Genomic DNA, 8,034 nt, shown 5'->3' with positions numbered 1-8,034 from the left:
ATTTTGCCTGAGAAAGAAGATGAAGAGGACTCACCTTCTAAAGGAAGGTGAAGGAAAGTGTGTAATAGTCACTCTCACACAGTGGGACGCTGTCAATCTCTGAACGGTTCCTCCTCTAAAATCTTAAAGTCAAATCCCACTCTCTGATGGCTTCCTCCTGTCCTCCATGTTCTCTTACCCTTCCAACCACCTCTGATTTACTCTCTGACTTCATCCAAACTTCTAGCCTCTCTCTTTTCACCCAGCCTACCATCCTTTCTCCTGCTTCCAGTTTCTTCTCTATCCAACCTATGGCCTATATAGTGTGTCATTTCATCCACCACCTTGTCATTATTCTCACTCTTCTCATTCCAGCCTACTCTCCTCATGCATCCAGCTGACCCCACCCCACCCCCCCCAACATCACCTGCCCCTATGTTCAGGCCGCTGAGTGCAACTGGACACAACCAGATCATACCAGAGACAGCCTCACAACACATTTGGGGTCATCGGTGTCAACCGGACCCTCAGCATTTCTTAGGAACCCTTTAATATGTGCCTGCTCAACTCTTTCTCCATCCCTTGTGATACTTATTTTACTCTTTCACTGCTCTTCTTAAGATCCTAGCCTTCACCCTTTTCTCCCAGCAGATGGCTTGAATTCCTACTTAACAAGCCTACTTGCCCTGACTTCTCATTCTACACCCACCTCTCATCTTTGCCACACCCATTCTTAACTCCTTCGTCCTCACTCAGAGGGAAAGAGGACTTTTCCTCTCTGAGGTTTAAGGATCATCCTCCAGGATTGTGATCTTGCTCTAACCTATATTTAGATCCTTTCCTTCCACTAGCTTCTTCCTCTCAGCCTAAATTAACAAAGCTGTTCAAGTCAGGACTCTCACCTGCAAGTGACAGACTCCCAACTCAAGCTAGCTTAGGTAAGGGATTTTTTGGGGGGAAGGTGTGTCTGGCAAGCTAACTATAAACAACAGAACCATTCTAACTATGTTCAGCAAAAAATTATTAAAGAATTTTAGGTGGCTGGCACAGTATCTGGTAGGACCAGGAAATCATGCTTGGTGGCCATGCAGCCTGGACCATGTCCAAATCACACTGCCAACTTCTCCATTCAAGAAGCTGAAACCAAGTACTAAGGAGTTAAAAAATCTTCCCTAGAACAAAACCTTTAAGATAAGCTTTGCTAACTGCAGCTGTGCATATTCAGCGTAATCAACTGTTGTTTAAAACTAACCAGGTTTTTCTGTCCCTCCTTAGTGTATGAGTGAGCTGTCTCTCCCAGGAAGTCAAGGTCCAGGCATCAAGATTCGGCCTCACAAGGCCAAACACAGGCTGAAGATGAAAACCAACCAGAGAAGTCCAGACAGTGAAGGGAAAAGAAATAATTCAGTCTTCAAGGCCAAACACAGGCTGGTGGGAAGGCGTCAACCAGCAAGGCCACATGTTCTCCCCCTCCCGTCCTAAAACCCCAGCACTCGCTCCCCCTCCCCTGCCTACAACCCCAGCACACGCTCCCTCCCCTGCCTAAAACCCAGACAAAAACTCCTACCTTTTTCCCTTCTAGGAAGTGGATCTGAGTTCTAACTCCCATCTCCTCATCTGGCTGCCTTTCCATAATAAACCCTCTTTCCTTGCCACAAGCCTAGCATTTCCAGTTTTTGGCCCTCCTGTGCAGTGGGTAAATGAACCTGTGTTTGTGTTTGCTAACAAAGCCACCACTGGCACCACTGATGCTGGGCATGAACCTGCTAGAACCTCAGACCTATTGCCTCTGAAAGCTCACATTTCTCCACCCCACTCTACCAGCATCTCCAGAAGAAACATTTGTATCCTTACATTGCTAAAGTGGTCACACCACACACACCGCTGGAGTACCCACTGTCATTGCCACCTCTTTCCAAGGTCTCTTCTCCATTGTGGAGGAAAAGCTTGGAATTACATTTCCCAGAAACCCTTGTTAGAATTTGCCAGTGAGAGGCATTTGCCAAGATTTGGGCTGCAATAGAGAAGGTGAGAGTTGCAGTCAGAGGCATGGGCCCACATGAAATACCCAGCAAGATCCTGGAAAGTTCTTGTGAACCAGCAACTCTTTGAGACTGCAGACCAAAACAGTCGGTGGACTTTGTGAGGATTGCAGAAGCTTCCTGGCCATCTCTTGAGAACCCCAACCCTCTTTGGTACTTCAGGCTAAGCTCTTCAGTGGTGGCTTCCCTTACCTGTGCTCCCCAGTTTCTCCAGCAGTTGGTAAAGCCACTGACACTTTATATTGAACTTTTCATAACTGTATTAGAGTGGCTTCTCTTCTCCTAAATGAACCCTGGCAAAAACAAGCAGGCTGCTGCATAAATCTGGCAGTTACAGTATATTATAAAGGAGACACCATCAGCAAAACATACCAGGAGACATCAATTTGGGAGACCTCGGATGGGGTGGCATCTCAGATCTCCCCGGTCCTCACGGGAGACATGCCTGGGTTAATGGTGATGGTATTTTGTCTATTTAGGGCAAAGTCCTGCCAGACTGATCCAAGCATATCACTGTGAAACTAAAGCATGCTACCTTCCCTGTCACAAACCAATGGATTTAACCCCTAAGTTCTGGATGCTTTCCTTTTTTTCTGCCTTCATCATGAGCCTGCTACTTGGCCCACAATTTTCCTATGAGGTGCACAGTTGCTCTGCCATTATATAAAATGTTTTGGATCCAAGAGGGCCTGAGCTGGGCAGGTCTGACCCAGCCCTGACTGGGTTTCCCTCTCCTGAGTTAGTCTCCCATGGTTGGTTCTGAGTGGTGGAGCGTAGTGCCATGCCTCTCCAGCTTCACGGTACTCAGGAAGTGAGTTGTAGCTTCAACTTTATGGAAGCAGGATCCTTCTTTCCCACATTAAGTTCATAGACATTTTTAAAAAACCAACAAACAGAAATGCCAATAAAGGGACAGTGTGACTGACGACATGCTCATAGCTCTCTCCTTCTCCTTTTCCTCTCTCACAGACTTGCTTTCTCCTTGAGACTAGAACACGGCTACAATTACCTCAGGCACATATTCTTCCCGCTTGACAAAACCTTTCTTCCCCATGCTCAACTTGGAAAAATCTGACTGGACTGGCAAGGTCACAGACCCCAGTCACAGCCCCCAGTATGGTCACTCAATCTGTGGAGAATTTCCTAGAAAAGATGACTTTTGTAAATCAGGGTTTCTCAGTCACAGCACTGTGGACATTTTGGACTGGATAATTATTTGTGGGGGGGATAGACAAGAGGAGCTGTCCTCTGCATTGTAGAATGTTTAGCAGCATCGCCAGCCTCTACCCACTATTTGTCAGTACCACCCCTCCTCCCCGTTGTGACAAACAAAAATATGTCCCAACATTGCCAAATGTTCTCTGTGGGGCAAAATTTTTCCCATTGAGAACCAAGGATATATACAAGGGATTCCCCACTGAGCCACAGCTCACTGTCCCATTTGTTACTGTGTCACCCAGTCTGCAGCAGGCCTGGCCATAGCAAATGACACTTCTAAATCACCAACTGAGCTCTAGACTCATATCTATGCTTCTGCTACTCATGCCTCAACCGGGACATCCCATCGCTAACTCAAAACCAACACGCCCAAACCTAACTCATCGTTTTTCCTCCCAGACCAGCCTTTTCTTTCACATTCTCTGTCCTGGTTAAAGACATCATTGTTGATCAGTCACTCTTGCAGAATTCTGGCAGCACTTCTGGATCCTTGACTTTCCCTCATGAACCCCTTCCACCACCACATGGAAGGTGGCAGATTCTAGGAACACCTCTGCTTGTCCCTCCTACCCATTTGCTATTACAATAGTCTTCTACTAGCCTCTTAATTTCTCCTTTCTCTACTTTATCTTCTAAATGCAAATCCAATTGTGTTACTCCCTGCTTAAAATCCATAGATTTTTAGCAGATCCAAATTGCTTGTGGAAAATAGTCAGAATTCTTCAGCAAGGTGTACTCTGACCTTCCTCCAACTTTTCCTCCAACTTTACTCCCACCTTGTTTTCTTGCTAACAAACTGCTTAAGGCTCCCTGGTTTTGCCTTTGTTATCTCCCATGCCTGCCTCATACACCCTCCCCCACGTTCTCTTAGTTCACCTCATGAACTCCTAGTCCTTCTTCGAGACCCATGGCAAGCATCTTTTCTCTTAAAGCTCCTCTTTGACCATGTGTCCTGGCATCTTGACTGGAACCTCACGAGAGCCCCTGGGCCACCTCCACCCAGCTAACCAGCTCCTGAATCCCTGACCCACAGAAAGTATGAGATTAAAAAATGTCTACTGCTTTAAGCCATGAAGTTTTGGGGTAATTTGTTACACAGCAATAGATAACTAATTCAAACAGTTTACCTACAGAAGTCAACATGAATGAAATTCCAGACCCAGATCCAAGTGTAGGGTGCTCAGACTTTCTAACTCAAGCTTCACCTGGGTTTTTTTTTTTTTTTTCTCCCCAAAGCCCCCCTGGTGCATAGTTGTATATTCTTAGCTGTGGGTCCTTCTAGTTGTGGCATGTGGGACGCCGCCTCAGCGTGGTGTGATGAGCAGTGCCATGTCCGCGCCCAGGATTCAAACCAACGAAACACCGGGCCGCCTGCAGCGGAGCGCACGAACTTAACCACTCGGCCACAGGGCCAGCCCCGCTTCACCTGGGTTTTGAATGATACCCATGACCTGTCTTTTATTTCTCCAGTCTCATTTTGAAACACAGTAAAAATAATTATGTTAAATAATGTTTTCAGTGCTTTAGCTACTCAACATTCATACAGTAACATGCAAAGGAAGATTTCAAAAATCTATAATTATTTAATATGGCTTTAAAGACTCAGAATAGGAATTGAGGGAGCATCAAGACACATTCTCCTGGGGCCGGCTCAGTGGCATAGTGGTTAGGTTCGTGCGCTCTGCTTCAGAAGCCCAAGGTTTGCAGGCCTGGATCCCGGGTATGGACCTACACCCTGCTGATAAAGCCATGCTGTGGCACCTGTGACATACAACATAGAGGAAGATTGGCACAGATGTTAGCTCAGGGTCAATCTTCCTCACCGAAAAAAAAAAATATATTCTCTTTTCACATTCAAATTGCCATCTTTCCAAGAATCAGAGTGTATAGGATACAAACAGAGACTCTAATTCCAAGTTTTTAGATAATCAGCTAGGAATGTAATTGTGATTTCATAAAGAAAACTCTCCACTGTGAAGAAAAGTTCTAAATCTTTTTACACAGTTTACTCATTTTAAAAATTAGTGTGTAGGAACAACTGAAAAGTCCATCAAAACAAGAATAGATAAATTGTATATTCATATAATGGAATGGTATTTAGAACACAGCTACATAGAATATCTCAAAAACATGTTGAATGGAAGAAGAGAGACACAAGAAAGATACATTCTACGGGATTCCGTTTATAAGTTCAGGAACTTGAAAACTAAGCTATGGGGATAGAAACGAAGAGCAGTTTTCTGTAGGAGGACAGTTGACTAAAAGGGGGAGCAAGAGAACTTTCTGGACGTGGTGGAAAGATTCTCCGTCTTATGTGAGTGATCATTACGTGGGTATATATATTTTTCAAAACTCACAATTTACAATTTACTTACGTTCATGTCACTGTATGTAAATTTTACCTCAATTTTAAAAAAACGACATAAAAAAAATAGTGCCTAGTACCAAAAGCAAATGATGTTTCCCCGTTGGAAGGGTAACTTCTCTTTTAAAAGGTGTAAAGGGGAGATTCAGAACAGCAAATAGAAAGAGCTTTCACATCCCACAAGAGAAACAAATATTTTCCAAAAACTACCTTTGAGAAGGGTAAAACTCAGCAGCCTGAGCCGCGATGAAAACCCGCTGATTCTTAGCGCGAGCCCCGCCCTCCCTCTCAGGCCGCACTCGGGAGGAAAGCCCAGGGTCAGCTCTCCTCTCTTCCAAGACCTTCTGTGCGAAAACGCAGCTGCGCAGGCAGAGCCCACTGCACGCCGCCGGCAGAGGAACCGAGTCAGTCGCAGCGTCAGAGGCCCCGCGTGTGACTCAGCGTCTCGGAATCCCCCGAGGCCACAGCAGAGGGCTTTTGGCACAGCAAGGAGACTAAAGGGAGAAACCACATGGGCAGGGCCTTCACAGTGGCGAGCTGGGACTGCCCGAGGGACAGAGGGGCGCTGCGGCTGGAAGAGGCAGGGAGCCTGGGACACACTCGGGGCGGCAGGGGCCTCGGCGGCCGCCAGGGGACAGCAGTTAGCACCGCGCCCCATCTGCGTGGGGCAGGCGGCCAAGGCACAAACGGGAGGCCCAGTGAGAAGGAAAGGCATCATGTGGGGGAGAGACCATCTTGTAAAGAATTCGAGCTTCTACCAATTACGTACAGACGCCAGATTCCTCGCCCTGTCTCCTAGGACCTGCTCTTGCCTGCTGCTCAACTCCGGTTCTGATTCCGCCTTTCCTCGGGATGAGGTCCAGACTCACGAACATGGTTTACAGGGTCTTTACAACGTTCCCCCAACACACGTAACACAAACGCCCCTTACTTTCTTAGGGAAATACTGCTGCCCCACCCCTGGCCCACCCGCAGCCCCTCACCTCCTGCGCTGCCCATGTTTCCCCCAGGTTGTAGCTTGGATGGCATTCCTTCCCAAGTCTTTCCGAATCGACCCTCCCAACCTGGGTTAGGTTCCCTACCTTCCTCTGTGTAACCCTCGCCTCGTTGTGTTGTGGCTGCCTATTGACTTTCTTGTTAACTACGAAATCTCTCAAACTACTATAGAAAAAGGAAAAGGATACTTTTTTACCAATCTCGTTACAATAAATACTTTGTTAAACAGATTTTAAAATAAAGAAATGTTACAGAGTAGTATTAACATCGTTATTCCTGCTTATGTATCTCCGTTATTTATGTATCTCATCAAAAACCATGTATAGTGTTGCTTGGCATGATTCAAATTTAACGTAATTAGCAATGTACTGTACATGCTTTTTAGCAATTTTTTCAATCTACATTGTGTTTTGACATCATATTAATGAAGTAATTAAGACCACAAAGAACAAATCATAGAAAAATTAATACATTTGACTACATTAAAATTAAAAACTCTGAATGATAAAATATTATATAAATGAAGTTAAAATACAAGCTGCCGACTTCTTTTAAAAAATATAATTCTTTCAAAGATATTCATGTTCATAATTTTAAAAATCAAATTTTTTAATGTTTACAATAAGAAGTCTCTCACCTTGCTCGCTCCCACTATTAACTTCCATTCTCCAGAAGTACAGTTTCTCAACTCTTTTAACTGTTTTTTTTCTAGAGTTGGCCTCTACGTTTTTAAATCACATGCCTTTTTATAGGATAGTATTTAACTGACTCCATACCATGGAAGATAACAATTATGAGCTTTCTTCACACACACTCTCTTGCTCCCTCTTTCTCCACCATCACCATTTCAATAGTTATAATTTCTGGTTTGAACAATAGTCAGTACTTCATTATCATGATTATATAAATATGATTCACAGAAGAGCCAGGTTAATGTCCTCCAATCTCACTTTCTTTCATCTGTAAGTTTCTGTTTTCCCTGATGTCCCTTCTACCCTTGCTGGTGTCACTGACTGTGTGCCTACAACTTATTTATCTCTAAACTCTCTCCCAAACTCACCAAGAAATATGTATGCGTATATTTTTTTATGCATCTACAAACATGTATGCATATATTTTCCCCTGGATGTGTTTTCCAGACATCCCTTCCAGAGCTCTCTCTCCCTGTCTGGTCCAGTTGTTCCACGTCTGCTGCCAGCTCTCCGCTTGGGTCTTCTCCTCACTGTTATCCTGGACATAGGATGACTAACTCGTCCCGGTTTTCCAGGGACTAGCCCAGGTTTAAGGGTGAAAGTTCCGCATCTGGGACCTCCCTCAGGCCCATGCAAGCTGGAAAACTAGTCAGCCTACCCAGATGTCCCTTTGTCTCATTCCTTTTTTAGGTCCTGTTTCCTAGATCATATGGCTTCTTCTTTTTTTTTTTTAATTTTTATT

At 44.9% G+C, this 8,034-nt stretch overlaps 1 long non-coding RNA gene across 1 annotated transcript; it reads right to left on the bottom strand.

The window, feature by feature from the left end:
• Nucleotides 1-4,798: 4,798 nt before the first annotated feature.
• LOC138923085 (uncharacterized) lies at nucleotides 4,799-5,974 on the bottom strand. The gene is made up of 2 exons (XR_011436210.1): nucleotides 5,815-5,974; nucleotides 4,799-5,000 (listed from the first exon to the last, which is right to left on the bottom strand). It is a non-coding gene; the product is annotated as an uncharacterized lncRNA (long non-coding RNA).
• Between the last annotated feature and the right edge of the window lie 2,060 nt (nucleotides 5,975-8,034).

This window comes from Equus caballus, chromosome 2 (assembly GCF_041296265.1).
Source record: "Equus caballus isolate H_3958 breed thoroughbred chromosome 2, TB-T2T, whole genome shotgun sequence".
Taxonomy (NCBI): Eukaryota; Metazoa; Chordata; class Mammalia; order Perissodactyla; family Equidae; genus Equus; species Equus caballus.
Note: the sequence above shows the minus strand (reverse complement) of the source record. Positions and strands in the feature narration are given on the sequence as shown.